Raw genomic sequence first — 6,000 nt, 5'->3', positions numbered from 1 at the left:
AAATTTCTCTAAACTCAAAGCTGGAGGGGGCTTTGGGAGGCTGTAGGGCTTGTTGCCAAAAGTTGGCACAGACGACTCTTAGTGAATTGGTGACTGCAGAGCTTGGATGGACCTTCGGAGCCCAAGGTGAGCTCCTGCCTCTACACAGGCTTAACAAAACTGATCAAAACCTTCCTGGTTGTTTTTAATTCTGCCGTGGAAGGCTAAGGAAAGGGGACGAGGACAGGGGCAGCGCACAGAAGGGAGGATGGCTCCAGGAGATGGCCCACGGCGTTCAGTCCCAGGCGGCAGCGCTCGGCCGGCCGGGGCTGCAGCGGAGCTTTGGCTCCCGCCGTGCCCCCAAGCGCAACCACGGGCAGCCGGCGCCTGCTGGCGCTCCGGGAAGGCGGGACAGCACAGGGACCCCGCCGAGCCGGCAGCTCCCGAGCTCGGCCAGCGAGCCCCGGTGCTCCGGGAGTGCCGCGGGACGGGCGCGGCGGGAGCCCCGCCCCGGCCCGGCCCGGCAGAGCGCAGCGGGGCAGGGCAGGGCAGAGCAGGGCCGGGCAGGGCCGGGCCGGCTGTGCCTCCGGGGGCGGGCTGAGACATCGCCGTGACCGTCAGGGGGAAAGCGCCGGCTGGCCCTGGCAGCGAGGCACACAGCAACTTTGGAGACCTTCGGTGCCGAGAAAGGGTGAGTGATTTCAACTCTTCTGTAATAGGGAGGAGGATGCTGTGGGTGCGTTTTCGTGTTCTGAAGAGTGTAATGTTAATTTTACTTATTTTCACCAATGCAATCCCAGAAGTGTTGCTCAGATAGAAAACCTGTACTAACTTGCTAAGAATGATTTTCAGTTTGCCATTCTGAGGGGTGAGGTGAGACAGGAAGAGAAGAAATTGTTTCTGGCCAGCTGCAGCAGTGTCCCAGGTGCTCAGCAGGGACTGGGTGCTCAGGTGTGCCCCTTGTCACCCTGAGCATGGTAGGAACAGGTGAGGAAAGAGGCTGTCAGTAAAGGCAGCTGCTAGGACTCCTGCCCCACTGGTTTTAGGGAGCAGTTTGTCTGTGGCAGAGTTTGGCGCTGTTCTGCTAATAGAGCTCCTGCTGGTCTCAGTTGGATGCTTTTGCTCCATTTGGGACTGGCTTAAAGTACAACACTTGTTAGCAGTCATGAGTAGTCAAGCTTCTAGGTTTAATGTAGGTACTCTGTGTTTGGGGGAGTGGGGAGAAGAGGCTTTCACGTCCTCTGAGACATAGGCTCCTGCTATATTTTGCAGCAATAAATATTTTGGATCCTGCCTGCTGCCTTCAGCTTTATAAACTTCTTTGTAGGTCTCACAGAATGAAGTAGGTCCCCACTTGCATTACAGTTCTGAGGATGATTCTCCAAAATACAATACTAAGGTGTAAAAAGTGTGGGTTTGTGTATGCAAGTCGCTTTTTCTCAGTGATGGGAACTGAGGCCTGACTGGGCAAGTGTTTGAACCTGGGATGCCACTGATCATAGCCAGGTCTGGACTGAGGCTCCTCCAAAGAGCCTCACACCTTAAATCCTAGTGCTCTCTGTCATCTTCCATTTTCTTTGCCAAGATCCATTTAACCTAAATTACAGTAAGGTTTTTCAATTATCCTTTTGTCTATGCTTGGTTGAATAACTGCTGGCTTCGACAGGTGTTGCATGTTTAAAAGCAAGATGCTACCCTTCTGCAAAAATGCACCTGTCTGCATGAACACCTGTGTTCTTGGCTTTTCTCTTAAAAATAAAGTGTTTGTGGTGATGTGGTTAGGGTAATTAACTGCACTTCTGGGATTCCCTACTTGTTTGAAGCTTAGAAACTCAAATTGCTTAGCTCTTCATGGACTCAGACCCTTTCAGTTGACTTGAAATATCAGACTTTGGATGTGTGGTTTTCAAATGGGAATTTGGCTTCTTAAAAGCCATGATATCCTGAGATGTGTTGTTTATTACTGCACAGAGAATTTTAAAATCCTCCCTTGATGCTTTTGTCCAACGACCTTACCATGTAGCACTGAGGCTAACTTTCACTGAAACCAGTGAAAATCATTCTGTTAACCTCAGTGGTAGCTGGCTTAGCTCTTCTGGCTTGTAAAAGCACTCAAGAAGATTATCACTGTAGAGACCAATGGCATATTGTTGCTGTAAAAGTCTCATTTCAGACACAAAACCTTTTGGGTCTGCACACTGCGTACCACCTTAGATTAAAGTTGTTTGGGGTTTCCCATGGTGGTATTCTCTTGCAGCAAAGGTGGAGTTTGTTGCAGCTTAAGGATTTTTAGTCCCTCAGTGAGGGAAGCAAGAAAATAGGTCCTTATGTGTTTTCTTATGCAACCTTGAAATCACATTAAAGAAATTGAATTCTCATTAAGATATCACCCCCCTGCATTCATTTTTTTGTATTCTGGCCCTGAAAGTTTCACTGCTGTCTGAAACTCCTTATATCCACATGGGTCAACCTCACTAGAGAAAAAACATGGGTGTGTGACTTTTTTCACCATCTTAGTGAAATTAATGAAATTGAACTTCATTGAAATTGGTCACTAACATGAACAAAGATGTGAATGCTTTAGGGAGAGAGGTATAGGAAAAGTATGAGGTGCATCTCTGAGATAAGGGTGATTCTGGTTGAAGGGACAAAATTGACTGGACTCCAGTTTCTCTGACTGGTGAATCTGTCTGTGGGCTTTGCCACTTGCAGGGCAGGAGCAGATGAATCTCTCAGGTGTTATGTGATGGTGTGCAGCCAGACTAAGGGTCTTACCAGGAGGTTCATGGACATGAATCAGGGTCTTGTTACTTAAATAATTTGAAGTAGTGCCATGCTCACAGCTGTTCCTCCATCCCTAGTGTGATAAGTGCTTCTGCAGTGCTCCTGAGGAATAGCCTGTGTCTGTCCCCAGTGCACTGCCGCTCTGCATGGCTCCAACACAAGCAGCACTGCCTCTGGTGCCCAGAGCTCTGGGTGCTGCTTCCTGCATGCCAGCAGCTGGCTCTGCCTTCAACCTTGCTGTGACTAGAGGTAAATGGCTTTTACAGCTTGGGTCATTTCCAGCTAGGAATTAATATTTTTGTCTTCTGAGTGTAATCCCCCAGCATGTGGTATCTCCACAGGGCCTGGAGAGTCAGTTGGTGCTTTGGCTGAAGTATCAGTATTAAAAGGATGGGAATAAAACTTTGGAGGTGTGTGAAGTGGTGGGAATTATTGCAAAGGTTTGCATCTTTCTAGAAGCCAGTCTCTTCACTGGCAAGAAAGAAGATACTGGTCTGTATTTGGGGCTGACACCATGGCTTTGATGAAAAGTAGAAAAGGCTCTGGTCTGGTGTAGTTTTCTCTCTCTGGTTGTTTAGGTAGTCACGCCTCTGCTCAGAAGGACAAATGGACAGTAGGGCTGGCATAGCCACTAGCTAGCTCCTAGTGGCTTAAAAGCAACCAAAAAAAAGAGACTCAGAGAACCTTTGTCTTTGAGGAGATATGGTACATAAATTACAAATTTTAAAATAATTTTTGCTGTGCTGGTATTTGATATTGCAGAATCTGTGTGATTGTATCTCACTATGAACTTGCTGATGGTGAACTTGGAAGCAAAGTGAGTTGGCTTCTATAAAGTTGATGGTGTGTTTAAAGGTGAGCAGTATTTATGAGACATATTTGTTGGACAAAATCCATGTATGGAGCACTGTTCCTTATGTTACAGCATCTGTAAAATGGAAATATTTTCCTTCCTTTGAAACTTGCAGCAGGCCAGCTTGTAAGTTGCAAGACTTTTACCCAAATTTTTTGATGGATGGTGGTATTTAACCATCAAACTTCTTAGATACATACAGTAAAATGTGGCAGAAAACAGGTGGAACTGTAATGCTTTCTGTGAATCATCCCTAGTCTGACACTGCCCTCTCTTGGAGGCCATCAGTTGCTTTCTTTTTTTTTTTTCCCCTTCTTTCCTTCCCTGGACTGAGGGCTTGGTTTTCCTTCTGGAGAAATCACTAGAAACTTTCAAAATAATTCAAGATATTTGCTGCTATATTCACCCCAGGGTAAGCATTTGCCTTCAAGCTGTTGGGGTTTTTTCTTTAATTTTTTTCTCTTCCTTTAGAAACAAGGGATAGTGATGGAAGATTAGAAATAAATCAACATTTTGAAGCATTTGTTTTGAATCTAGCAAGGGTAGAGTTCCAAGGAGCCAAAGGGATGTAGATGACCAAATCTTGTTGAACTTTGGGAGGGATTTCGATGTCATAGGATGTCAATGCCATAGGAAATCTTGCTCTGTGTTAGTATGCAGTGTCCTAAATCTTCTAGCTGATCATGTATGAGGATTTTGAATTGCCTTCTGCTTAAATGTTTCAAGTAACATCTTTTTAGTAAGATGACCAGGCAACAAGAAGGTATAAGGACTAAGAATTTTCTTTAGCTACAATAATGCTGAAATATTTGTTTAAATTTATCTAGGTTGACAAATCAGTTCAGACCTGTTTATCCAGCCTCATTCTGGTGTCTAAACAAAAAAAAAATTATTCCTCTATCAAGGTTTTAAAAAAATAATTTTCCCAAGTGATTTAACATGACACAAACTTGTTGTGGCTGTGAACACTCTGTTATCCTGCTGTTAGAGCCTGACTTGACAAATTTTGGTGAATAGCTTATTTTTGTTTTAGGAAGAAGGAAAATTTGAATGTTTTTGCTGGCCTAGGAGCAAATCTATTTTACTTTACTATAGTACTCCCCTGAAGCCTAAAATTTTCCTAATTTTTACCTAATTTCATGGGATATCCTGAGATCAGAGGAGAGATTCTTGATGTTCTGATCCATATTCCTGAGCAAACCAACATGTCCTTGACATTGAGAGTAAACCAACGGGCAGAAGATGGTCAGACTTGTAGGAGGGATGCAGTCCAGACAGGGCTGAAGGCAGCTCAAGGAGGCCACAACAGCTCCAATTGTTTTTACTTCACTTGTTTTCAAGGGCATCTTCTCAGAGTGAGCCTATCTGCTTTCAGGTTGAAGACTTCAAGGGGCCAAATTAGTTTTTTGATTTGTCTGCAGTCACATTATTTGGCACTTCATAATAAAATCCTGGAACCTTGGGATTACCCCACATCTGGTGTCTTTGCTGAACAAAGGTTCACTCAAGCCTTTAGCTGTCACATATTCCCAACACTGTTCTTCAGCTCTCTGGATTTGTGTGTGTTGTTGGTTTTGCTACAGCAATTACAATGTAGAAAACGCTTTATCTTTTCGCAAGAGAAAAAGGAAATTAATTGATTAATACTTGTTGCCTCACCAAGATCACAGCAACCTTCAAAGCTATCCAGCTTTAGAAAGAGTATTCTGAATGTCTGTCTCTGTGAAGACTAACTTCTCAAGGATGAAATAAATTATCTTCTGTCTTCTTCCTGTGGAATTAATAATTTCTCTGTCTATTAAGACAAGAAAATGCCCGATTTTTTTTCTTTTACCCCCACAAGTGGAAGTCTGAGAACATTGCAATGGCGGTGGGAGCAAGTTCTATCCAGAACCTGTAGGGGGTGGAAGATTATTTTGGCCTCAAACCTTAATTCGGAGGTGCTGAATAAGTAGCCACTCTAATAGCAGGAGTTTTAAGAGCATACTTCCCTAAGATGCTTTAAACTTTCAGCAATGGTGGAACAAATCCTTTAAGTTCAGTTGGTCTCCTGAACCCTGGCTAACACCAAAATTGGAGCAAGTGCTGTTCTAGTTGGATGCAATCTAGAATAGCTGCTGGGAAAATTGTCTTGAGCTTTGAATTTATGTGGGCTTCAGTTGCTTGTAGCCACCATGGTATTTCAGCACAGAAAATGGAAATAAGTAGTCAGCCAGTTTTTGGTAGCATTTAACGCATCTCACTGCATTTTGAAGACTAGGAGAGCTTGTAATGGTTTATATAGAGATATCTTGTGTTCTTCTGATGTTTCCAGATCTGGGGCTTGTGGCTTCTAACCAGTGAGCTTTCAGTATGTTTCATGTGAGACGAGTATTTAAACTTTT

General features: G+C 44.1%; 1 long non-coding RNA gene across 1 annotated transcript in view; it reads left to right on the top strand.

Moving 5' to 3' along the window:
- Positions 1 to 542: 542 nt before the first annotated feature.
- Positions 543 to 6,000, top strand: part of LOC115901667 — a 41,665-nt gene continuing 36,207 nt past the window's right edge. Inside the window, exon 1 of the long non-coding RNA XR_004060572.1 lies at positions 543 to 670. This is a non-coding gene — a long non-coding RNA (uncharacterized LOC115901667). The remainder of the gene's footprint in view (positions 671 to 6,000) is intronic.

The sequence above is a fragment of the Camarhynchus parvulus genome, chromosome 3 (genome assembly GCF_901933205.1).
Source record: "Camarhynchus parvulus chromosome 3, STF_HiC, whole genome shotgun sequence".
Classification (NCBI taxonomy): domain Eukaryota; kingdom Metazoa; phylum Chordata; class Aves; order Passeriformes; family Thraupidae; genus Camarhynchus; species Camarhynchus parvulus.
The sequence above is the reverse complement of the archived record's forward strand: the minus strand, read 5'-3'. Positions and strand labels throughout refer to the sequence as shown.